Consider the following 24,124-nt stretch of genomic DNA (forward strand, 5'->3'; position numbering starts at 1 on the left):
GCTGGGGCCCAACCAGTTGAAGAAGCCCATAGGACAGATGTACACACAGGGCTGGATTTCAGAGGGATGAATTTGGGAATTCACATCATACAGTTAAAATTTGGAGTTTCAACATGACTAGCCCTGTCCAGACCCTTGGATTCAGTCAGCCAGAGAAAATGGGGACTCCTATATATCATCATGTAGATAAAAGAGCAATTTTCAGGCCCTTATTTATAGTGGCTTTAGTGTGCTACATTTCTAGGGAAATATATGTTCTTGTCACCCAACTGCAAGATAAATAAGTGAGCTTGAATCACATGAGTAAGTTTAAATGCCAGCCTGAAATTTAGTAAGCTACTTTGCACCTTCTCGTCATCTTCTTCATTAAAAGTTGCTATTTTCCTTGTGCCTTGGGGTATAGATTAAAATAAGGCTGGCTGTGAGTTTTAAAAAAAAGAATGACATATCAAGGAAACAAGACATTCTTGTTATGAGGTCAAGTGGATCCTTTGGTGAGCCTTGCTAAGCAACACATCCTGCTGGAGACCTGGAAAAAGCCAGGTGTTGGAGAACTTGGGTCTCCACCCATCCCGGGCTAGCCCCTGACCTAGGGATTGCCAGGATTTTAGGGGCTACAGCTCTTGCCTGAGACTCTGGTCTGAAAGCTGCTTTGGGGTAGGGTCTTGTCTCTCTTGTTTACCACTACATTCCCCTGGCTGAGTGCCATGCTTGGGGTATAATAGGTCCTCAAAGAGGTGTGGGGGTGAATAAATAAATGAACTGATACCATCCTATATATATTGATTAGGAATCTGTTTTGAGTCCTGACCTTAGGTTCCTTCTCTAAAAAACAGAGCTGCTGTGAGGAATAAATGAGATAACACATAATATGCTTGGTACTGTGCTCGGCAAATGGTAATGGTTCAATAATTCAAGCTGTTTTTATTATTGTTGTTGCTGTTATTTTTATTATTATTGTCTGTTCCTTGTAGGTCTCCACAATACGTTGGTTGATCAGTCAAGTGAGCTCTCCACACTTCAGCTTCTTCCTTCATGAAGTGGTGATTGTTATTGCTGGCTTGCCTCTCTCTCAGCTCGTTATTGATTATAAAGCGTTAGATGAACACACACTGAGGTTGGATCTCACTGTCTTACTCTCGAGAGAATGGTGACTCGGAGAGGGCAAGGAACTCAGAGTGAGTGGCACAGCCACGTGGGATATGAATGTGAGAATATTCTGGAAGGTGAAATTCATCAGCAAAGTTTAATAGTAAATAACTCACTATTAATACAGCTTTGTGGAGCCGAAAAGGCTTTGGAGTCATTCTGGCTTCATTGTCAATCCCAGCTTCTCCTGTACTGGGTACATGATGGATGTTTCCTGGACCCCATGTGAAAACCAGAGTGTGAGGCTGAGTCACAGGCTGCTGTGAAGATAAAATAGAGGAGGGATGTGTGGAAAGGCCCAGCATAGCCCCTCATGCAGCGGGTGTTCCATCTACACTGTTGCTGTTTTATGACACAGCTAACAAGGGGGCAGACTGGGCTAAGAGCGTGTGTCTGCTGGAAGCAATAGTAAGTCTCTCCTATACTTAGAAGGAATGTGTGTCACATGGAGAACCCCGAGGTGCCCTTTAGCACGTAGGGGTCAATGTCAGGACTGTGGGCTGAGGATATAGGGATGCTGTGGTGCCCCAAGAGCCACCTCGCCTCCAGCGGACGGTGGCACATAAAGTCTCCTATGAGCTAAGAGGCAACAAGCCAAAGCCACTGGGCAGGCAGGACCCTCAAGGACATTTGTCCTGGGCATCCCCACACCCTCCACATCTGACCCATCTCAACGCTGCTCTGTAGGCGGTTTTGCAATGCCTACGGGCAGCCAGTTGTCAGCCAAAATTCTAGACTAGATTCTGAGGCTGGGTTCGAATCCCAGGTCTGCCACTTCATAGCTGTGCCTCAGTTTCCTCACCTGTAATGTGGGCTCAGCAATAGCACCTGTCTCATGGGTTAATGTTGCTAGATGCCTGTGACCTGGGAAGCGATATGCAAGTGTTCGGTATTATGACTGTCACTATAGCAGGAGGCTGTTAGAAGAACATCATTCCTGGTCCTTGGATCTTTAAGGAGACCTTCAGCCCCACCATTCTGTGATAGGGCCTGGTCCCTCTCCCTCTAACTGGACATTCGTTAATAGTGGGCATCAGAAGGGCACAAAGGTCCTCAGTGCCCGAGGCAACTGGTTGATGAGTGATAAGCCAGGACTATGCCTCCAGGTCCGCTTTTTGGAAACTCGGTCTACTTGTGACATTTTTTTTGTGTGCAGCCCAGAGCCAGGAGAGCCACCACCCCCGCTGGCTGTCTCTGCGGACAGAGCCTGGAGTGAGTGGTGCCCTGTCTGGTCCTCACCCTGCAGGTTTTGAGCCTCCATTTAGTGGCCGCACTCAGGGAGGCTGGCCCCCACTCACCAATCTTCCCAGTTTGTAGATTTCAGCCGGTTGCCAGCCCTCCACTGTGGAACAGAGCCCTCACACTGGCATCATAAGCAGGAAGTGGGCTGGAGAGTTGGGATGGATGGCTGTGAACACCCCCTGGGCTGGGGCGGGTCTGAATCCAGCTGGGGCCCAGAACGTCAGTGTTCAATAAGCCTTTGCTGCATGAGGACGGGCCAGTGGTGTGGTCCTCCCAGCAGCACATCTGGCCATGACCCCGCTTACCCTGGGATGGGCCTGGCCAGCCGAGAAAGACACGTGCTGTGTGCTGGGCACCCCACGCCTCCCTCCTGGAGGGAAACCCAGGCATCTCCTTCTTGTACTCCTTAATTCACAGGCTCTGTCGGGATCCTAGCGCCTCTGCTGACACCTGAGTGACAGCTCATGCACCATTCCTTACCCTCACCTCCAGGTTTGGCTGTTTTGGGGATGACGTTTGCTCTTTGAGTTTCTCTCCATATTCCACGCAAGGTCCTGCATGCTTAGTGGGGCCCCTCTACCGATTGTGGTGAGGACCTGGTCGAGAGCTCACCAGAGGCCCCAGGTCAAAGTAGAAGTATGCACGAGAGCGCCCCAGAACCAGCCTCAATCTACAAACAGAGCCCCTGCTGCAGGATAGGAGCCACCAGGCTGCAGGCAGCAACTCAGAGACATTGGAGTCAGGAGGCAGTTAACATGCGGTGTGATAAGGAATAAAAGAACGATTAATAAGGTGCTTTGCCGACTTGACTCTGGCCCCATTAAAATTTTTCTTACCTTATTTCACACTCCATTTCCAAAACACCCTCTCTTTCGCTCCCCACCTTTAATGGTTCTGGCAGACGTGGGCCCTAATGGACTCTGGCAGCACAAATTTGAGGCAGTGTCTGGCTGAAGTGAACAGAAGCTCCCATGTTCAGGAGAATCCTTGGGGTGGCTGGAGACATAAATCTGGCTTCCATACTGTCCAATGGATTCTGTAGGCAGGTGGGAGGAGCCAAGTGTGCCTCCGGGCTGTGACAGCCATGAGCAGTGGCACCTCAGCAGTTCCCAGGCAACTTGAGTGGGGGACAGCCCGTCCTGAGGGCAGAGTCATGCATTTCTTCCCTCATTCATTCATTCCACATCACGCACTGGTGCCGGACCTCCTGTGTGTTTCATATCCCTTCCAGGTGGGTGTCCTCTCCTTGCATCCTTCATTGCAGATGAAGACGTTGAATGAGGCTCGTTGGGTGTCCGTGGCTCACCTGAGCTAACATCTGAGGGAGCAGTGAAGGAATAAGAAGAAACCGGTTCTGTTCCTCTCTGAGACCATCTTTATATTTCTTGGTCAACCTCTCTCTGCTGCAGCATCATTAGGTCAATGAGTTATCTTCAGCTGGTAAGAGACATGGTCGCTCTCCCCTGGAACTCACTTTCTGGTCTGTCCTCAGGCACTTCCTGGCTCTGTGTGTGGGGCTGCACTTCACCCGTCTCACCTATCTCACCTGTGATCATCGTCTGGCCCAGTGTTGGATCAAATGCGTCCCCCTGGGTTCATGGCAGAGCCTTGTAGCTAGGACCTGGGTCTCTGGAGTCCCTGTCTGGGGCTCAGTGTGACATGAGGCAGGTGTGGTGCCAAGCCGACTTGGTTTCAAACTGGCTGGGCTAAGCTGGGCCTGGGGTGGGAGAGTTCAGGCCTGGGAGGGAGATGGGGAAGGGGCTAGGAGAGCAAAAAGAGTGAGTGAAGGGGAAAGAAAGCTCAGGACCTTCCCACATGTAACTCCAGGGCTACCTGGGGCCCCTCCTGGTCAAGGGGAATTGCATTCCTTAGCCTGACCTCTACTTGGCTTGTACTAAATTTGGATACTCCTGACAGTGAGGCCTCAGTTTGAGGCTGGGATTTTGTTATCATGCTCTTCTTTTCAACTTAATTGCCCATTCTTTTCTCACTTTTCAATTTTCTCTTAGGCTCCCTTACCCTTTCCACTACCCTTCAAAGTGGCGTGGCTCTGTGAGGCAAATCTTAGTCTCTCTGATGCTAGTAGTGATATTAATGCTGATGTTTGTGTCATTGTTGGTAGTGGTGGTGGAGGAGGTAGCCGTGTTGGTGCAGGTGCAGGTGGTGGTGGAGTAACAGTGATGATGGTGTCACTAGTGGTGATCATGGTAGTGTTAGTGGTGTTGGTGGTAACGGTCATGGTGATATTGCTGTTGATGGTTGTGATGGTGGTGGTGGTTATGATGCTGGTGGTGGTGATGGTGGTATTGTTGGTGATCATGACCATGTGGGTGATACGGATGGTTAGGATGATGGTGGTAGTTATACTGATGGGCACTGAGCCTCTGAAAGTAGAGAAAAAATAGCGGCTCTGGAGTCAGACAGACCTGAGTGCCAATACCGGCTCCAGTGAATTCTTTAGGGTCTCTGAACCTCTCTTTCTGCATCTGTAAAGTGTGGATAATAATATGGGATGTCTTGAGAATAAGGGATAGTGTGTATGTCCCACCCACTTCCCCCAAAGTCCCAGGGCTCCTTGTCCTTCTCCCTGGGTGTGGGGGAGAGGCATGTGTGTCCTTTCCTCTGTCTGTTTTCCTTTCTTTGGGGTTTTCCTTTGTCTTGCGGTCTCCTGGCAAGCAGGCAAATGAGATAGACCCTGTCTGACACCTGTGACTTCTCACATCAGGCCTCAGGACCGTGGTTCAGTAGCCCAGGTGGGCTGTTGCCCTTGCTCTGCTCCCTGCCCCTGATTCCCCCTCACCTGGTCCAGCCACCTGGTCACACGGTGGAGCCAGATGGGAAACAAGGCAGGCTCTGTGCACACAGCACCACTGCCCAAGGATGGGAGTGGGGAGTCACCATCTCTATGTCACCTGCTTAGAGAACACCCCCTGTTCCAATGATCTACTACTGTAATAGAAACTACCCCAACTTAAGGGCTTAAAGCAGCATGCATTTTGCTCTGCTCATGACATGAGGGTCAGGAGCTTGGACAGGGCTCAGCAGCGCAATTCTTCTGCTCCATGAGGCATGGCTGGTGGGATTCAGCTGGCAGCTGAAGGTCCCAGGAAGGCTTCACTTACATGCCTCGTGCATGGGAGGGTGTGGGGTGTAGGATGGGGGACTGGCTGGGCTTAGCTGGGCACCTCCTCCTCTCTGTGGAGTGTAAGAAACCCGATCATTTATCCTGGAGAAGTCCATACTCAGGATTTGGCTCATTGCTCCAGCCTGATGTTCTCTGAGATGTTACTCCATCTCTCATTTCCTGTAAACATGCAGTCAGATCTAGGGGCTCTGCTGGGCTTGGGTTTCTGTCTTTGCAGGGTGGTGATGGATCTTGGGGGACTTCCTATTGTATCACATCAGGTGGCATATACTGTCCAGTTGTTCTGTCTTTCCTGATGGTGGATTTGTGTTATCAACCTGAACCACCTTTATAATGTTCCTTATCATATCTTTACCTAATGATTTCAGCTTCCATTCATAGCCATTACCTAGATGCATTACATCATTAAGAGTTGCAAAATGGTGTTTTTAAAATTCTCTGAAGCCTTTTGCATTTACTAGCTGGAGTTCTTTAATAAAGAGAGATTTCCCTTATGAAATATTAGTTACTCTAAAATGCAGTTTGGGGCTTCCCTGGTGGTGTAGTGGTTGAGAGTCCACCTGCCGATGCAGGGGACACGGGTTCGTGCCCCGGTCTGGGAAGATCCCACATGCCGCGGAGCAGCTGGGCCTGTGAGCCATGGCCGCTGAACCTGCATGTCCGGAGCCTATGCTCCGCAATGGGAGAGACCACAACATTGAGAGGCCTGCGTACTGCAAAAAACAAAAAAAATGCAGTTTGTACAGTAAGGACAGAAAAATTCTTGGTTCTTAGCCTTTATCAATGTTTAGAAAAATGAGTTGATTCCCTAGCAACCTCCTACGGGGATCAATGAGGCATCTTTGTTTTTGTAAATATCCTGATGAACTTAGATTTTTAAAAAATCTTAACACCAAAATTCACTAATTATTAGGGAGAGGATACAAGGAAACAGTTGGCACAGACCCAGCATTACAGCATTGGTCTCTGAGCCATCAAATGCAGTTTCAAAAAACAAGTGTGGAAATACGCATAACATAAAATTTTCCATTTTAAAGTGTACGATTCAGTGACATTTAGTGCACTCACAATGCTGTGAAACCATCATCACTACTTAGTTCCAGCGTTTCTTTTGTCGTCTTAAATGGAAACCCCAAGCGCTTTAAACCATGACTCTTTACTCCCCCTCCTGCCACCCCAAGTGACCACAACTCTGCTTTCTGTCTGTGTAATTTGTCTTTTCTGGACAGTTCCCATATATAGTATCATACAGAATGTGGTCTTTCATGTCTGACTTTTCTTTTTTAAATAAACTATTTGAAAATAGTTTTCAATTTCCAGAAAAGTGGCAAAGACAGTACAGAGAATTCTCATACACCTTACATTCTGCGATGGGTGTTTCAAAACTCTTGGATTTTATGTATTTTAATCCATTCCAGAGTTCATCTCTTTTTGATTGCCCCATCTTTGGCTAGTGGGAGCTCCCTCAAGTTGGCTTCGTGTCTTTTCTTGATGACATGTTTATGAACTTAAAGAAGACAAGTCTTTTAAGGATAAAACCTAGAAGCCAACTGTGAATCAGCAAGTGTGCCTGTGTGGTTTAGGTGGGAAAGGAGAGTTGAGGGGAGGGGATAAAAACCTTAAAGTAGTAAAAAGAATGATAATAATAATAAGATGCTAATTCAGTTTCTAGGGAAAACAGCATTTTGTACAATATGCTCCAGAGTTTTGAACTCTGCCAGTATAGCTCCCACTGGGCCTGAGATTCCATCCTTATTAACAAACCCAGGCTGGCTTCCCTCCACCCCGGTTCTGTGCAGTGAGAAACCAGGACCTGCTGGGTTTGCTCTGCCCACGATAATTAAGCTGGCCCAGTGTCGCCCTCCCTCAGCTCATTAGCCTCAAGCCTTTGGAGCTGATTAGAAAGCGCTGCAGGGCGCCAGGAGTCCTATGCTTCACTGGGAAGAGCCGCTGCAGTTTCCTGCCTGCAGCATCCGGGGAAGGCAGCCTCAAGCTCACCTGCTTGGTGAGCGTTGCCCAGCCCTACGTGTGGAGTGAAGGCTGGCCAGAGGAGGAGGATGCCGACAGAGGAGGTGCCCACGCACAGGAACATGCTTTGAGCTGCAATTTTGCAGTTACTTTCTCCTTTGATCCTCACAATAAGAACTTTCAAGTGTTTTGTATGTTCAAAGATAGGTGCTGTGGGGTAAATGGTGGGGATGGCACAGTCCTTGTCTGCAAGAAATTTTCAAAGAAAGGGTAAAGCAGCACTGCCAGGCCATCTATGAGTGGTCGATAGAGGACAAGGCCGCATCCTGCCAGAGGGCTGGGCTGTGTGGGAGGAGGTCAGAGAGGGAGGCTGCATCTCTGTTATAATCAGCATCCCCAGGAGCAAGACTCTGTTAGGCTGTGGTGTGCACCCATGTCTTGCTGGCTGGGGAAGCACATCTAGGCCCTTGGTGTGCACATGTGGTCCCCAATCTCTGCCCAGAACAATAAGCAATGATACTAGTGGAGACTCATGCAGGCAGAGGTCATGGATTAAAGAGAGCACCTGGATACTCACGGGACAGTGAATGGAGCAGGGAGGTGTAATGGTCAGCATGGGCTCTGGGGTCTGACCAGGACCCTAGGCAGCTCTCCATGCCCTCACTATCAGATAGAAGCTCATCTTCTCTCTCCAGTTGTTCTGAGAACACGGTGAGAGCCTGTGTGAGCCTGGCTCAGGGCAGGCGCTCAGTAATGGTGGTTGCCACCAGTAGAAGTTTGCTGAACACACCCAAGAGTGACTATGTATCGTTGCCGGCTATCTTGGGTGGGATAGCCACAGTCACCATGACAACAGAGATGCACAGTGTGTCTGAGCATGCAGCTCAATGCCCTGGGAGACACAGGGGAAGAGGAGAAGGTCTGCACCCCGTGCCAAGGTGAGTCCCTAGACCATGCTGCAGGCTCTGCACTCCAGCTTTGGGTGCTTGTTGGTGTGGGTGCTACACTTCCATGGATTTCTGGGAACTATGGACCTTGTGCCCCCAGCTGTGATGGGGAAGCCGAAAGTAAGATAAATCTTTGGTTGGCCTTTCCTGGACAGGAATGAGCTCACCCATTACCTGGTGCTGATCCACCAATGATCTGATAGACCTGTTTGTGGACGGCTGGGCTAGAGGCCTTCCCATCATCCTGGTGAAGCAGGACGCAGCCATGTGCAAAGGATTCATATGAGATGATATCTAATTAGGGCTTCTTAGAAGAGGAAGCCCTGAGCTTCGCCTCAAAGGACAGGTAGGATTTGCATGGAGGCAGCAAAGAGGAAAGGCATTCCAGGTGAGTGACATGAAAATGCACTGGTCTTGGAATCAGGAGATCTGGTTCGAGTCTTGGCTCCACAGCTCACTAGCTGTGTGAATTTGCTCAAGTCACTTAACCTCTCTGAGCCTTGGTTTCTTTATCTGTACAATGGACATGATAATGCCACACTTGTCATTAGGATTAAATGAGACTGCCTTTATAAAGCATCCTAGCCAGGACCTGGGACCTAGGAAGCACCTAGGAAATGGTAAATCTGTGGGAGAGAAAGCACATGGACAAGCGGGGCTCAGCTCAGGGTCCATGGGCAGGGCCCACGAGTGGGCTTCTGAAACTACATTTAAAAGTGAGTGTATTTGTTCTCCTTTTCTGGAATGAAGATTTCGTAGATTTATCAGGCTCTCAAAAGAGTCCGTTAACCTGAAAAAGATAAAGAACCATCAGTGCAGAGCTTTAGACTTTACAAAGTGTAACTGCTCGTTATCTCACTTGAACCCACATGAGCCCCACTTGATAAGTTGAGCTGTTATTATTATTATTCACATCTGACAGTTGAAATAATGGTCTTAGGGACCCAGGGCCATGGTGGACTCTGGACTCTTGTGGGTAGCTTCTCCATCATCTTTCCCTTTTTCCCTTCCCAAGAGCTCCAAATTCCCATTGGAGTTCCTTGTACTTCCGTGAAAACAGGCCCTTCCCCAGGACCAAGGGCCCAGGAAGGTTGACCAGCCTATTGGACCTCAGGGGCTGCTCTGATTGGTTCAGGCATGAACATGTGACTCAGCGGTCCAATCAGAGTGAACCTCCAATTTTTAACCGTGAATTCTCGGACATATATTTATTTTATCTTCCTATGGACTCTATGTAAGTAAAGGGACTGCTACAGCCACTTTGCTCTCATAAGCAAAGGGGTCTTGGGAGTAAAGTTGACCCAGAGGAAGCAGATAATCACAGAGAAGAGGGCCGTATTCCTGATCAAACTGTCCAAATTAACTCTGGGCTTCTTCAGACACATGAATCATATATTTTCTGTTATTTGCAACCCAAACCTCCTGGTCCATACAGATGCCTCAAGCAAGGTCACACAAGACATTGTTGACAGAACTAGGCCGTGAACCCTACATGCTCTGGCTCCCATTAACAACCATTTAGTTCAACCCTTCACCAGGTGGTCATGACCTTTCCCAGGTTTGCTGACAGCTCAGCCTGCCTCACCTCTTGAGGGAGAAGGTCCTAGGAATTCACTTCTTGATGGGCAAACAATGTTTTGAAAATCAGGTACCAAAATCCTAGGTGGCTTCTCTCACAAATTCCAAGAAAGAACTTATGGAGCTAAGATTTGGTGAACTGATCTACCCCTTCCAGGAACTCCTGATCTCTCAAAGCCTAGACAGAAGGGATGAGCAGTGTTGCTGTTCTGCCCACGTTCTGCTCACTCCTCCATCAAATGCACATTGAATGCCTCCTAAGGGCAGGCCCTGTGCTGGTTGTGGGCTGCATTGCACTGAAACGTATACAGGGCCTGCCTGTGTGGCTTCTGCCAGTGGAACTTTCTGGTGTTGGTGAGCTCAGAGAGAGCTTTGTGTGTGTTGGAGTGTGAGGGCAGGAACTGCTCATTCAGACTGAGGAGGTGTGTCCTTGGGGACCTGCCAGCACCTGGTTTGCACTGTGGCTCTGCAGGGGACCCAAAGTCCATGTGCAGCAGTCAAAAGCCCTCACACGTGTGTGTTGTGTGTGCTGTAGTGGACGGGTGTGGCTGTGGCTTGGGCAGGGCATTGGTCGGAGTGACTGGATCTTGGCCAAGTGCATTACATGCTCAGAACCTTAGTTTTCCTTATGATAAATGTATACATGCCCTTTATATTGTTCTTGTGATTCCTAAGATAATGTCGGTGAATGCATGTTCTAGTAACCAGTGTCTAGTCGATGCTCCATAGATTTAAGTATCATTTTCTATGTTACCTTTACAGCACGGTTCCTCCATCCAAATTCACGAAAAAAAAAAAACCCAAAAAAACCTTCCCCCTAAAAGCCTAGACTGAATGTTATTAGGAAAGAAAATCATCATTTCCTGAATCAACCCTGCCCTAAATCGTGAAGTTTAATCCCAAGGACTTATTTGCATGCCTTGTGTCTTTGGGATCATGCTGTCATTACAGCAGTTGGCGTGGGGTCAGCTGAAGGGAGGGTTAAGGAGGAATGAGCTGACCTGCTCTAAACATGGCTCTGTGCTTATCAGCAGCTGCGTGACCTTGGGCAAGACATTTTATCTCTCTGAGCCTCAGTTTCCTCTTATGTATAGTGGAGATGATTTTTACTTACTGCTGTGAATTTTGGCAGAGGTTTTGCTAGAGTTGGGTAGAGGTCAGATTTTTCCAAAAAGGCAACCTCACTGGATCAGATGTATGTGTCTTTCTCTGTGTTATCTGTTCTCTTAGAGGTAAATGCATCTTTCCCCCATCAGAACACTTTGGGGTTGATTAGGAGCAAAGTAACTTGAGAAAAAAGGGCCAAAGGAATAGGTGGCACCAGGCCATGGCAGAACTTCAGCCACATTTGTGACTCTGGATGGCCAGCACAGCTTTGAGCGCTCTACCTGCTGGGTGAAAGCACAGCTTCCTCCAGGACTGGCCACTCTTCCAGGGCGGGTGGGTGGCTGCAGCCTCAAGCAAAACACAGGCCCTGAAGAAGGTGGCCATCTCTGCTCTACTTAACCCTCTATATGAGGTCTCTCTGGGGAGACCTGAGACAGCCCAGCTTCTGGTTCCCATCTCTAGTGCTGTTGCAGGATCACATGGGAGATGGATGGGAATGCACTCAAAAAATGCTAGGCCTCCTGTCTTCTCAACACTTGAGATTTGACTGCAGGTGGGAGCCTGTGGGTTCCTTCTCCCCACGTCAGCCTGGAGGATAACTCACTCTCCAGAGATAGGAAAGATTTTACATCTAACTTAGAAATTAGAGTACCATGTTATATACAAAACAAAATGGAACAAAATGCATTTTCTTGTCATTTTGACTCATTGGGGCAGGGGTGTGTGTGTAGGTCGTGAAGGGTTGGGTCGGCTGGGAGATCGTGGTCCCCACGGGGTGGTGGTGAGGGCATCCCCTCAGGTTATGCCCACTGCAACAAGAGCTCATTTCCAATGGCTTTCGGAGCTTAGTGCAAGATACCAGATGAGTTGGGTTTCTCAGTCCAAGGCCAAAGCCTGTGCTTCCCCTCCAAAGTCTTGGGGGATCCCTCAGATATTTAAAGTGGACCCAGACAACAAAGCTTTAATATAGTTGCACTCCTCAAATGGTAAGTGTCCGAGTGTGGGTTTTATTTTTCTCATTTGCAGGTGGGGGTGGGAGGGGCTGCTGGTTCTTTAGAGTCTTTTCATTTCCAGAAGAGGATTTATCCCCACTTCCCTTCTTTAAGTGTGGGCGAAAGGGGGGAAAAATAGAAACACACAGAGTGATGTGTCTATGTGACAAAAAGAGAAGGGCACAAACAGAAAGCCAAGGAGGGGAGAAGAAATCTAAGAAAACAGAAAACAAAAGAAAAAAATGTCAGAGGAAACTAGCAGAAAGAGGAAAAGCTACCCTCAGCGCCAGGCTGTTGGAAGGGTGAGCTTTTTCCATCTCATCAGGGTGAATGAGGAAGGTCAGTGTGTGTACGGGCCAGTGGGGCTGGTGGGGGTTGGGGGAGCTGGGCAGACAGAGATGGTGAGGATGGGAGAGAGGGTGGGGGAGGGAAAGCCAGCACAGGAAGCCTGCACCCTTGCTGGGGCAAAGGCAGGTGAATGAGGGTGTAGGGCCAGGAGCAAAGTGAGATAGAAGAAAAGAGACACCTTCCCTGGCACTGCCACCAGAGTGGTATTAGCTTGGGTCCCGGGGGAGTGGTGGGAGGGGCCCCGGCTCTGGTCTTCTGGAACCGCTTTGCCACCTGCATGCACTGGATCCTGAAAGGGGATGGAGAGCATCTTCCCCTGGTTGTAGCCACTCCCTAGATGCTCACCAGCTATGCTCGCCCCCAGAACTAGTGAAGGGAGAGTGGATGCTTGCCATTCGGAGCAACGGAGTCCTCTTGGCTGACGGGTGGTGAACTGTCCCTGGAAAGTGGAGGGGATGCACAGGGCACCCAGATCCACCCACCTTCTCTTCCTAATGTAGACCATTCCCAGGGCTTAGAGCATCTCCATGAGAGGTTTCAAGCTCTCTTATATTTTGGGAAATGCTTTTAGTTACAAAACAAATGGTTCTATTATTATGCAATAAAACTTGCTGGATCCCCAATTCCATGAAGATTGAATTGTCCTGTTGTGGACATTGCCTTGGTCCCCTGTTCTGCGGCTGGTGTCCAAGATCCTGAGGCAGGTCTGCATACCCCTTCCTAGGCTGACCCTGCATCCTAAGGCATCAGGCAGCTGTTGGTAAAGGCTTCCTTCCTTTATATGTCCAGCAGGGGACTCTGCTGGCCTTAGGCAGAAATGACGAGGGCACACGGTTTCTTTGGCTTGTTTGAAACGTTGGAATTTATGGCCAAGAGTGAACTCTCTATTGATCCTTTTCTATACTCTTCAGAATTCATTTTGTTCCCTCTGAAAAGCAAGTTTCTTCTGAAAGCAGAAGAAGCATCAGTGATTTAATTGAACAGACCTATGACAAGGGTCTTTAATAGAAGAAGTTCTTAATAGGAGAGTCCAGGGACCTTGGCACTGACAAAGTGCGTCTATTTTTCCACCTAGACGTGGGCCTGAGTTGCCTCAAATTTTAATTCTTTGGATGCTGTAGATGTGTTTTCCCCTGGGGTATCTGTGTGTATGTGTATGTGTGTAGAGGGAGGGGCAAGTGGCAGAGACAACTAATGCTCCACAGTTTCCAGAAGACACTGCTAGATTCCATTCTCCCACCTCCATAGATGTGGGGTGTGGCCGTGTGAGAGAGTTCCAAGCAATGGAAGCGATAGTGTCACCTCCAGGACTCAGCACCCCAGACCTCCCACACCCTTTCCCCTTCCTGGCAGGTGGAATAGAGGTGACCCCACAGGTGCCTTCTTAGGTCGGGTTCCCCGGAAACAGATGGAGATGGAGGTCCATGGATGGTAAGTGTCCTAGTGTGGGTTTTTTTTTTCTCATTTGCAGGTGGGGGTGGGAGGGGCTGCTGGTTTTTTAGAGTCTTTTCATTTCCAGAAGGGGATTTATCCCCACTTCCGTTCTTTAAAGTGTGGGCGAAAGGGAGGAAAAAATAGAAACACACACAGTGATGTCTCTATGTGACAAAAAGAGAAGGGCACAAGCAGAAAGCCAGGGAGGGGAGAAGAAATCTCAGAAAACAGAAAAAAAAATGTCAGAGGAAACTCAGAAAGAGGAAAAGCCTCTTTCAACTGAGTTCAGTTCCAACGGAGGCCTCAGCAGATCTCCTGGGGCCACTCTGAAGCTGGGCTGGCCCTTCAGAAATGCCCCAAATTGAGGAAAGGGGGCTTTTGTACCCCAAGTCACTGTATGTGATGTGGGCTTTCTCCAGGGAGGGTATTGCCTCAGGGGAGACAGAACCTTTTGGCAATACTCCGAGAGCATCTTGGCTGTGAGCCCCCCTTAAGAGAAGACACTCATCAGCACTCAGGCCCTAAGGGGGATCTTGGGGTATCCTCAGCACCCACTGTGGTGACAGTGGAGCCTGAAATGAATGTGGCAGAGCTGTGTTGGTCAGGGTTCCTGAGTGTCTCCTGTGTACTCTGGCGGGAGGTGAGGCAGAAGATGGAGGCGTGAGGGAAGGCACACGCTGCTCTGGTTCCCAGTGAGATTGGCCCTTTAATTTTGTAAATATCCAGTGAAAGCGTGAGTCTGTCATAAAGAAAAGCAACTGCAGTGAAAGTTGCTGGAAGAAAACTTGTTGGTATCCAGGGATTGCCATCTTGTGGCTTCCTCCAGATGGCCAGGTTTGGGCGCCCACACGTGGATACCTCTCTTTACCTCTTGTTATTCACAAGTTAGATGTTAGCCTGTGCTTGGCAGACTCATCTGAGTTTCTTCTGCTGTTGGCGTCCATAGCTCTAAATAATAGGCAGAAACCCATTGTTCTTTATCAATTTATCTAGTATTTATTTATTTCGCACTATGGAAGGTAAGCTTTTAGTACTCACACATCAGGCCCTGCATCTATCTCCCCTCTCCCACCATCTCAATAAAGTTAAATCATTATTTTGGGTTCAGTCAGTATTCCCTTGTTTACTACTATGATTATGTAAATTTTGCTCATAGGTGATCTTACTTATGTTCTATAATTACATTTCATTTCTTGTGCAGTGTTTAACTTTTCTAGGAGTTAATTATTGACTTAAAAATTGATTAGTTTTCTATGTATTTGTGCTAATTCTCCCCCTACCTGTGAGCTGTCTGCAAGCCCCTCTCAATCTGGTGTGGCAATTAAGTGCTCTGTTAGTTCTTGGCAACTTCCCTCTTGGAGCCCTCCACTCTCAAACATCCATCTGGACAGGTTGCTGCAGGCCACCTACACAGCTGCCTCCCAGAAACTTCCCTTCACTATTCTTATCTGAGCTTTATAAAAGCCTGAGAAAATGTTTGAGATATGAGAAAAAACTATTGGCTCCCAAAATAAAATTGCAAATTAGAAATAAACAAACATTTAATTAAATTGCATAATATTGTGTCAGCTAGTCAACTGCAACTCAACTCAACTCATTCCTCTAAGCAGCTCTCTGATTCTGATCCAACCTGCACACATGGCTGGATCCTGAGAGGTCCCTGAAGACACCCACAATGCAGTTCTCCAGTTCCTTCATGCGGGTGGAGTTGCCGTGGCAAACAGAAAGGTCTTCATGTGTTTGGCACTGATTCAAACCCATCCTCACAGAGAAGGGTTACCAAAGGGAAGCCCAGACTTTTTGGAGTTATCTTCTTGTTATCCCCATATCTAATTCCTTGCTTAATTTTCTCACCTGCCACTGTAACCAACCTCGCTTCTCTGGTGTGATCCACCATGCAGTTTCTAAGATGGGTATCCATTTCTAACTCCATCCTTTATCTCTCCTCCTTGGACAGGGATTCTACAAATGATCTTGTGGGTGTCAACTTTGCTGACCAAAGTGGCCTCCAACTCCTCCCTCTGCCTAGGCTTAGCTCCTCCTTCAGCCACAAGGTAAGGGCAGATCAAGAAAGCAATCTTTCCAACTGTCCTCCTCCCGGGGGGTGCCTTCTCCTTCCAGTGTGACTGTCCGCTCCTTTTCACTGGCCAGTTCTATGAACGAGTCCCATTTGCTGCTTGTGGATTAAAAATAAAGAATGGGTGCAGCACCTTCAAGGTGGTGGAGGAGTAAGACATGGAGATCACCTCCCTCCCCACAAATACATCAGAAATACATCTACATGTGAAACAACTCCTACAGAACACCTACTGAATGCTGGCAGAAGACCTCAGACTTCCCGAAAGGCAAGAAAATCCTCGCATCCCTGGGCAAAAGAAAAAAAGAAAAAAACAGAGACAAAAGAATAGGGACGGGACCTGCTCCTCTGGGAGGGAGCTGTGAAGGAGGAAAAGTTTCCACACACTAGGAAGCCCCTTCACTGGCAGGGACGGAAGTGTGTGGGGGGGGAAGCTTCAGAGCCACGGAGGAGAGCACAGCAACAGGAGTGCAGAGGGCAAACCAGAGAGATTCCCACACAGAGGATCAGTGCCGACCAGCACTCACCAGCCTGAGAGGCTTGTCTGCTCACCCGCCGGGGTGGACGGGGCTGGGAGCTGAGGCTCGGGCTTCAGAAGTCAGATCCCAGGGAGAGGACTGTGGTTGGCTGTGTGAACACAGCCTGAAGGGGGCTAGTGCACCACAGCTAGCCGGGAGGGAGTCTGGGAAAAAGTCTGGACCTGCCTAAGAGGCAAGAGACCATTGTTTCAGGGTGCGCGAGGAGAGGGGATTCAGAGCACTGCCTAAACGAGCTCCACAGACAAGTGTGAGCCGCGGCTATCAGCACAGACACCAGAGACAGGCGTGAAATGCTAAGGCTGCTTCTGCAGCCACCAAGAAGCCTGTGTGCAAACAGGGGTCACTATCCACACCTTGCCTCCTGGGAGCCTGTGCAGCCCGCCACTGCCAGGGTCCCGTGATCCAGGGACAACCTCCCCGGGGGAACACATGGCACAGCTCAGGCTGTTGCAACGTCATGCTGGCCTCTGCTGCTGCAGGCTCACCCCGCATTCCGTGCCCCTCCCTTCCCCCAGACTCAGTGAGCCAGAGCACCCTAATCAGCCGCTCCTTTAGCTCCCTCCTGTCTGGGTGAAGAACAGACACCAGAGGGCGACTTACATGCAGCGGCAGGGCCAAATCCAAAGCTGAAACCCAGGAGCTGTGCGAACAAATAAGAGAAACGGTAATTTCTCCCAGGAGCCTCGGGAGCTGTTGATTAAATCCCCACAGTCAACTTGATGTACCCTGCATCTGTGGAATATCTGAATAGACAATGAGCCATCCCAAAATTGAGGTGGTGGGCTTTGGGAGCAACTGTAGACTTGGGGTTTGCTTTCTGCATCTAATTTGTTTCTGATTTTATGTTGATCTTAGTTTAGTATTTAGAGCTTATTATCATTGGTAGATTTGTTTATTGATTTGCTTGCTCTCTTCCTTTTTTTTCTTTATGTATGTACATATATTTTTATCCTTTTTCCCTTTTTGTGAGTGTGTATGTTTCTTTGTGTGATTTTGTCTGTATAGGTTTGCTTTTACCATTTGTCCTAGGGTTCAGTCTGTCCTTTTTTTTTTTTTAGTATAGTTTTTAGCACTTGTCATCATTGGTGGATTTCTTTATTGGTTTGGTTGCTCACTTCTTTCTTCTTTTAATTATTTTAATCTTTTTAAATAATATTATTTAAACTTTTTACTTTAATAACTTCATTTTCCTTCCTTTCTTTCTTTTTTTACCCTCCCTTTTCATCTGAGCTGTGTGGCTGACAGGGTCTTGGTGCTCTGGACAGGTGTCAGGCCTGAGCCTCTGAGGTGGGAGAGCTGAGTTTAGGACATTGGTCAACCAGAGACCTCCCAGACCCACATATCAATTGGCAAGAGCTCGTCCAGAGATCTCAATCTCAACGCTAAGACCCAGCTCCACTCAACGACCAGCAAGCTCCAGTGCTGGACACCCCATGACAAACAACTACCAAGACAAGAACACAAACCCACCCATTAGCAGAAACGCTGCCTAAAATCATAATAAGTTCACAGACACCACAAAACACACCACTGGATGTGCTCCTGCCCACCAGAAAGACAAGATCCCGCATCATCCACCAGAACACAGGCACCAGTCCCCTCTACCAGGAAGCCTACACAAGCCACTGAACCAAAATTACCCACTGGGGGCAGACACCAAAAGAAATGGGAAATATGAACCTGTAGCCTGTGAAAAGGAGATAGCAAACACAATAAGTTAGGCAAAATGAGAAGAGAAATACACAGCAGATGAAGGAGCAAGGTAAAAATACACCAGACCAAACAAATGAAGAGGAACTAGGCAGTCTACTTGAAAAAAGAATTCAGAATAATGATAGTAAAGGTGATCCAAAATCTTGGAAACAGAATGGAGAAAATACAATAAACGTTAAACAAGGAGCTAGAAGAACTAAAGAGAAAATAAAAAATGAGGAACAACACAATAAGTGAAATTAAAAATTCTCTAGAAGGAATCAATAGCAGAATAACTGAGGCAGAAGAATGGATAAGTGACCTGGAAGCTAAAATAGTGGAAATAACTACCACAGAGCAGAATAAAGAAAAAAGAATCAAAAGAATTGAGGACAGTCTCAGAGACCTATGGGACAACATTAAACACATTGATATTCAAATTATATGGGTCCCAGAAGAAGAAGAGAACAAGAAAGGGATTGAGAAAATATTTGAGGAGATTGTAGTTGAAAACTTCCCCAATATGGGAAAAGAAATAGTCAGTCAAGTCCAGGAAGCACAGAGAGTACCACACAGGATAAATACAGGGAGAAACACACCAAGAAACATATTAATCAAACTAACAAAAATTAAATACAAAGAAAAAAAATTAAAAGCAGCAAAGGAAAAGCAAGAAATAACATACAACAGAATCCCCAGAAGGTTAACAGCTAATTTTTCAGCAGAAACTCTGCAAGACAGAAGGGAGTGGCAGGACATATTTAAAGTGAAGAAAGGGAAAAACCTACAACCAAGATTACTCTACTCAGCAAGGATTGCATTCAGATTCGACAGAGAAATTAAAACATTTACAGACAAGCAAAAGCTATGAGAATTCAGCACCACCAAACCAGCTTTACAACAAATGCTAAAGGAACTTCTCTAGGCAGGAAACACAAGAGAAGGAAAAGACTTACAATAACAAACACCAAACAATTAAGAAAATGGTAATAGGAACAACATATCAATAATTACCTTAAACATAAATGGATTAAATGCTCCAACCAGAAGGCATAGACTGGCTGAATGGATATAAAAACAAGACCCATATATATTCTGTCTACAACAGACCCACATCAGACCTAGGGACACATACCTACTGAAAGTGAGGGGGTGGAATAAGATATCCCATGCAAATGGAAATCAAAAGAAAGCTGGAGAGGCAATTCTCATATTAGACAAAATAGACTTTAAAATAAAGACTATCACAAGAGAAAAAGAAGGGCACTACATAATGATCAAGGGATTGATCCAAGAAGAAGATATAACAATTGTAAATATTTATGCACCCAACATAGGAGCACCTCAATACATAAGGCAAATGTTAACAGCCATAAAAGGGGAAATCAATAGTAACACAATCATAGTAGGAGACTTTAACACCCCACTTTCACTAATGGACAGACCATCCAAAATGAAAATAAATAAGGAAACACAAACTTTAAATGATACATTAAACAAGATGAACTTAATTGATATTTATAGGACATTCCATCCAAAAACAACAAAATATCCTTTCTTCTCAAGTGCTCATGGAACCTTCTCCCAGATAGATCATATCTTGGGTCACAAATCAAGCCTCGGTAAATTTAAGAAAATTGAAATCGTATCAAGTATCTTTTCCAAACACAACACTATAAGACTAGATATCAATTACAGGAAAAAATGTAAAAAATACAAACACATGGAGGGTAAACAACACACTACTAAATAACCAAGAGATCACTGAAGAAATCAAAAAAGAAATCAAAAAATACCTAGAGACAAATGGCAATGAAAACACTACAACCCAAAACCTATGGGATGCAGCAAAAGCAGTTCTAATAGGGAAGTTTATGGCAAAACAATCCTACCTCAAGAAACAAGAAAAACCTCAAATAAACAACCTAACCTTATACCTAAAGCAATTAGAGAAAGAAAAACAAAAAAAAACAAAGTTAACAGAAGGAAAGAAATCATAAAGATCAGATCAGAAATAAATGAAAAAGAAATGAAGGAAATGATAGCAATGATCAATAAAACTAAAAGCTGGTTCTTTGAGAAGATAAATAAAATTGATAAACCATTATCCAGACCATCAAAAAAAAAAAAAAGGGAGAAGACTCAAATCAACAGAATTATAAATGGAAAAGGAAAAGTAACAACTGACACTGCAGATATACAAAAGATCATGAGAGATTACTACAAGCAACTCTATGCCAATAAAATGGACAACCTGGAGCAAATGGACAAATTCTTAGAAAAGCACAACGTTCTGAGACTGAATGAGGAAGATATAGAAAATATAAACAGACCAATCACAAGCACTGAAAACTGTGATTAAAAATCTCCCAACAAACAAAGGGCCAAGACCAGATGGCTTCACAGGTGAATCTATCAAACATTTAGAGAAGAGCTAACACCTATCCTTCTCAAACGCTTCCAAAATATAGCAGAGGAAGGAACACTCCCAAACTCATTCTACAAGGCCACCATCACCCTGATACCGAAACCAGACAAAGATGTCACAAAAGAAGAACACTACAGGCCAATATCACTGATGAACATAGATGCAAAAATCTCATCAAAATACTAGCAAACACAGTCTAACAGCACAATAAAAGGATCATACACCATGATCAAATGGGGTTTATCACAGGAATGCAAGGATTCTTCAGTACATGCAAAGAAATCAATGTGATACCCCATATTAACAAACTGAAGGATAAAACCATATGATCATCTCAACAGAGGCAGAAAAGGCTTTTGACAAAATTCAACACCAATTTATGATAAAAACCCTCCAGAAAGTAGACATAGAGGGAACTTACCTCAAGAAAATAAAGGTTATATATAACAAAAACACAGCGAACATCATTCTCAATGGTGAAAAACTGAAACCATTTCCACTAAAATCAGGAACAAGGCAAGGTTGCGCACTCTCACCACTGTTATTCAACATAGTTTTGGAAGTTTTAGCCATAGCAATCAGAGGAGAAAAAGAAATAAAAGGAATCCAAATCGGAAAAAAAGAAGTAAAACTGTCACTGTTTGCAGATTACATGATACTATACATAGAGAATCCTAAAGATGCTACCAGAAAACTACTAGAGCTAATCAATGAATTTGGTAAAGTAGCAGGATACAAAATTAATGCACAGAAATCTCTGACATTCCTATACACTAATGATGAAAAATCTGACAGAGAAATTAAGGAAACACTCCCATTTACCATTGCAACAAAAAGAATAAAATAGCTAGGGATAAACCTACCTAAGCACACAAAAGACCTGTATGCAGAAAACTATAAGACATTGATAAAAGAAATTAAAGATGATACAAACAGATGGAGTGATATACCATGTTCTTGGATTGGAAGAATCAACATTGTGAAAATGACTATACTACCCAAAGCAATCTACAGATTCAGTGCAATCCTTATCAAATTACCAATGGCATTTTTCACAGAACTAGAACAAAAAATTGCACATTTTGTATGGAATCACAAAAGACTCTGAATAGTCAAAGCGATCTTGAAAAAGAAAAACGGAGATGGAGGAATCAGGCTCCCACACTTCAGACTATACTACAAAGCTACAGTAATCAGAATATTATCGTACTGGCACAAAAGCATAAATATAGATCAATGGAACAGGATAGAAAGCCCAGAGAAATCCACACACATGTGGTCACCTTATTTTTGATAAAGGAGGCAAGAATATACAATGGAGAAAAGACTGCATCTTCAATAAGTGGTGCTGGGAAAACTGGACAGCTACATGTAAAAGAATGAAATTAAAATACTCCCTAACACCATACACAAAAATAAGCTCAAAATGGATTAAAGACCTCAATGTAAGGCCAGACACTATAAAACTCTTAGAGGAAAACATAGGCAGAACACTCTATGACATAAATCACAGCAAGATCCTTTTTGACCCACCTCCTAGAAAAATGGAAATAAAAACAAAAATAAACAAATGGGACCTAATCAAACTTCAAAGCTTTTGCACAACAAAGGAAACCATAAACAAGACCAAAAGACAACCCTCAGAATGGGAGAAAATATTTGCAAATGAAGCAACTGACAAAGGATTAGTCTCCAAAATATACAAGCAGCTCATGCAGCTAAATATCAAGAAAACAAACAACCTAATCTAAAAATGGTCAGAAGACCTAAATAGATATTTCTCCATAGAAGATATACAGACTGCCAACAAACACATGAAAGGATGCTCAATATCACTAATCATTAGAGAAATGCAAATCAAAACTACAATGAGGTATCACCTCACACCGGTCAGAGTGGCCATCATCAAAAAATCTACAGACAATAAATGCTGGAGAGGGTGTGGAGAAAAGGGAACCCTCTTGCACTGTTGGTGGGAATGTAAACTGATACAGACACTATGGAGAACAGTATGGAAGTTCCTTAAAAATCTAAAAATAGAACTACCATACAACTCATCAATCCCACTACTGAGCATATACCCTGATAGAAACATAATTCAAAAAGAGTCATGTAGCACAATGTTCATTGCAGCTCTATTTACAATAGCCAGGACATTGAAGCAACCTAAGTGTCCATCAACAGAGGAATGGATAAAGAAGATGTGGCACATATATACAATGAAATATTACTCAGCCATGAAAAGAAATGAAATTGAGTTATTTGTAGTGAGGTGGATGGACATAGAGACTGTCATACAGAGTGAAGTAAGTCAGTAAGAGAAAAACAAATATCATATGCTAACACATATATATGGAACCTAAAAAAGTGGTTCTGAAGAACCTAGGGGCAGGAGATGAATAAAGATGCAGACATAGAGGTTGGACTTGAGGATACAGGGAGGGGTAAGGGTAAGCTGGGATGAAGTGAGAGAGTGGCATGGACATATATACACTACCAGAAGTAAAATAGATAGCTAGTGGGAATCAGCTTCATAGCACAGAGAGATCAGTTCGGTGCTTTGTGTCCACCTAGAGGGCTAGGATAGTGAGAGGGAGACACAGGAGGGAGAGGATATGGGCATATATATATATATATATATATATATATATATATGTATAGCTGATTCACTTTGTTATACAACAGAAACTAATACACCATTGTAAAGCAATTATTCTCTAATAAAGATGTTCAAAAATAAAAAATAAAATTAAAAAAAAAAAGCAATCTTCCTAGTTCATACAAATAAGGGTGAGGGTAATGTCACATGTGATTCTGGGCATCTTCCCCTTTCTCCCTTTTGCTACCTTTTTTCATCATGCTTTCAGTCCTAGGAAGGTGAGCTCTCTTGACTGCCTCGTCTGGTCCCTTCTGCCCTTTGCTTCCAGTTGTATTTGGCCAATGGGGGCTCTGCAGGAGATCTGCAGGCAGGATCAACGTGAGGACAGGGGAGCTGCTGTCAGGTTGACCTCTCAAACAGCTCTTTGACTCTGGAATATACTCCATCTTCTTGCCAGCTGGTCATGTAGCTGTTTCTAATGTGAAAAAGAAATTTCACAAACATGAGACTTTCTGTAGATGATTATGTAGCTGCTCAACCTCTGGAAAGAAAGAAATGCCACATTCTTCCTGTAACTTAACTTTTATTTTGTGTCTCCATTTTGCTGAGAATGTACATATATGATTTCAGTCAAATTGCTCTTCCTTCATTTTCCTTGGGTTTGGACCAAATTTTTTGGATTATAAGTTTGGCACTTAAAAGGTCTCAGTGTTATCTGCCCATAACAGTCCTTATTGAGATGCCTGTGGTCTCACCTCATCCTCAGTGGTCAGGCCACTGTGACCAGTCACTGAGCAAAGACTTAATGCTGAGTTACCCCTTGCTGTTTCCAGGATCATTTCAGGACTCCTCTGCTACCCTAAACATAACACATGACCT

This window comes from Aethalodelphis obliquidens, unplaced genomic scaffold (assembly GCF_003676395.1).
Source record: "Aethalodelphis obliquidens isolate GAN/ISIS:26980383/991018 unplaced genomic scaffold, ASM367639v1 scaffold47, whole genome shotgun sequence".
In the NCBI taxonomy this organism is placed as follows: Eukaryota; Metazoa; Chordata; class Mammalia; order Artiodactyla; family Delphinidae; genus Aethalodelphis; species Aethalodelphis obliquidens.